At 43.9% G+C, this 2,976-nt stretch overlaps 1 pseudogene; it reads left to right on the top strand.

Annotated features, from left to right (window-relative positions):
- The first annotated feature begins 2,061 nt into the window (after positions 1–2,061).
- Positions 2,062–2,179, top strand: LOC126482551 (5S ribosomal RNA; annotated as a pseudogene).
- Positions 2,180–2,976: the final 797 nt, after the last annotated feature.

Below are 2,976 nucleotides of genomic sequence, written 5' to 3'. Positions count from 1 at the left end.
GGAAATTCCAGTCACGTTACATTTTCGTTCTGACAGGTCACCATCCCCCATGTTTATGCAGAGTAAAGACCGTTTATTGTACCTATGCGATCTGCAAGGTCTCAGGTATGTGCTCATCGATTTCGTGTTTATCTTCAGTCATGCTTCCTCTGATAGATGTTAGCGGGTGCGTGGAGGGTTGCTCACACAGCGAGGTGGTGGCAAAAATTTACAGTTGAATTAAAGTTTAGGGAAGAAGGCGCCAGGGAAGTAAATTTCCGGCTTCATCATGCACTTACAGATGGTCTGGGTCGGTGCTAGCCATAGATATGGTGCATTGTTTTTCTGATAAATTCCGACCTCTACAGGTAAGATGGAGCCTCATACTCTCACCAATGTAATTACGAGGGTAGTATTGTACTCAAATAGGCGAATAGTGCCTTCCGCAAAGATTAATGTTCATTAAAAACGTCACAAAAATATTATACACTCCGTTATGTGGCCCCTCCATTTTATGTTCTTATAGCATTCACTGCAAAGCTGTTAGCCAACTTTTCACCCAGGTCTCATCGACGTCCATTCGTCCCGTGAAACGGAAAACTTGGCTCATCGGTAATAGTTATCTGTTGTCAAGAGCTAGTAGTGTAGTTTCGGTAACTTGGAGAAAATTCTGTATTTAATGCACCGCCAAGTAGCATGAGTGTAGCTAGCATCGGTTTGATTCAGAGCACTGAATGCGACGAACTTCTCCTAACTCCCGTGTTAGTTGACATTCAATATGTAACCAGATGTCTCTAGATGGTAAGGCCTTTTACTATTGTTTGTCTCAAAAGAAAATCGTAGTCTACCGTCACCTCTGACGTAAATAGCACGTGTCACTATGTATTTTCGACAACTCTCATACATAATTATGTTGTTAAGTGTATACTTCCACTGCAGTGATACGCAACCAGTGCAGAAACGGTGATCGAAATAGTGTTAGCTGTACCTGAAATCCAATGGTTATTGCCCATTTCGGGACTGGGACAAATGTATACAAAAAAAAAAAAAACAGTATCGTAACACAGGGCAAAGGAGGGCCTTATTGACAAATTTTGAGAAACACCAACTCAGGTCGAGAGAGCTGCTTGTGGTCAGATGCATTAGTGTGCAAAACTTAAGGACGAAAGTAACTTTCGCATGATATGTCTCTGTCAAGTGCTTTTTTTTGTCATGAGTCTTCTGACTGGTTTGATGCGGCCCGCCACGAATTTCTCTCCTTTACCAACCTCTTTTTCTCAGAGTAGCACTTGCAAACTTGCAACCTACGTCCTCAATTATTTGCTAGATGTATTCCAATCTCTGTCTCTCTCTACAGTTTTTGCCCTCTGCAGCTCCCTCTAGGACCATGGAAGTCATTCCCTGATGTCTTAGCAGATGGCCTATCAACCTGTCCCTTCTCCTTGTCAGTGTTTTCCACATGTCCCTTTCCTCTCCGATAACGCGCAGAACCTCCTCATACCTTGTCAGTCCACCTAATTTTCAACATTCTTTTATAGCGCCACATCTCAAATGCTGCAATTTTCTTGTGTTTCGGTTTCCCCGCAGTCCATGTTTCACTACCAAAGAATGCTGTACTCCTGAGGTACATTCTCAGGAATTCTTCCTCAAATGAGGACCTATGTTTGATACTACTAGACTTCCCTTAGCCAGGAATACCCTTTTCGTAAGTGCTAGTCTGCTTTTGACGACTTCCTTGCTCCGTCCTTCATTGGTTATTTTGTTCTCTATGATACTTTGACCATACACACAAAGAACTGCTATTGTTTAGTATATAAGGTAAGTGAAACACTTTTATTCAAAAAGAAGAACTACAATGAAGTCACCACGATTGATAAAATGCGGAACACGGTTCTTAATAGGTTGAGCGATTACCCCAGCTTGCAATGATTGCGCTGCAAGGCGATCCCATGATGTCAACAGTGTTCGTAAATATTTCTATTGGTAGCACGTTTCATTGCTGCACCGGCGCTGCTGAAAACAACAGGATGGTCATTGCTGCATGTTGGCACGCTGCAATATGTCTCTCCAACGCATCCCGCAGGCAACGGCCTTGCCACAGTGGATACACCGGTTCCCGTGAGATCACCGAAGTTAAGCGCTGTGGGGCGTGGCCGGCACTTGGATGGGTGACCATCCGAGCCGCCATGTGCCGTTGCCATTTTTCGGTGTGCCCTCAGCCTCGTGATGCCAATTGAGGAGCTACTCGACCGAATAGTAGCGGCTCCGGTCAAAGAAAACCTTCATAACGACTGGGAGAGCGGTGTGCTGACCACACGCCCCTCCTATCAGCATCCTCAGCTGAGGATGACACGGCGGTCGGATGGTCCCGATGGGCCACTTGTGGCCTGAAGACGGAGTGCTCCATGGTACTGAAGTCGCGGGACTGGGCAGCCTAGTCCATTCGCCGACTGTCCTCTTGTTTCAAGACCTCTTCCATCTGCGCTGTTCTATTCGGTCGCGCCTTTTCATTCATCTTAGGTTGTTTGCAGATGAAGCTGTCGTTTATCGACTAATAAAGTCATCAGAAGATCAAAACAAATTGCAAAACGAGTTAGATAAGATATCTGAATAGTGCGAAAATTGGTAGTTGACCCCAAATAAAGAAAAGTGTGAGGCCATCCCCAAGAGTGCTAAAAGGAATTCATTAAACTTTGGTTACACAATAAGTCAACCAAATCTAAAAGCCGTAAATTGAAGTAAATACCTAGGTTTTACAATTACGAACAACTTAAATGGGAAGTAACACATAGAAAATGTTGTGTGGAAGGATAACTAAAGACTGCGTTTTGTTGGCAGGACCCTTGGAAAATGTAAAAGATCTACAAAGGAGACTGCCTAAACTACGCTTGTTCGTCCTCTTTTAAAATACGGCTACGCGGTGTGGGATCCTTACCATATAGAAATAACGGAATACATCGAATAAGTTCAAAGAAGGGGATCAAGTTTTGTATTATC

The sequence above is a fragment of the Schistocerca serialis genome, chromosome 5 (assembly GCF_023864345.2).
Source record: "Schistocerca serialis cubense isolate TAMUIC-IGC-003099 chromosome 5, iqSchSeri2.2, whole genome shotgun sequence".
In the NCBI taxonomy this organism is placed as follows: domain Eukaryota; kingdom Metazoa; phylum Arthropoda; class Insecta; order Orthoptera; family Acrididae; genus Schistocerca; species Schistocerca serialis.
Note: the sequence above shows the minus strand (reverse complement) of the source record. Positions and strands in the feature narration are given on the sequence as shown.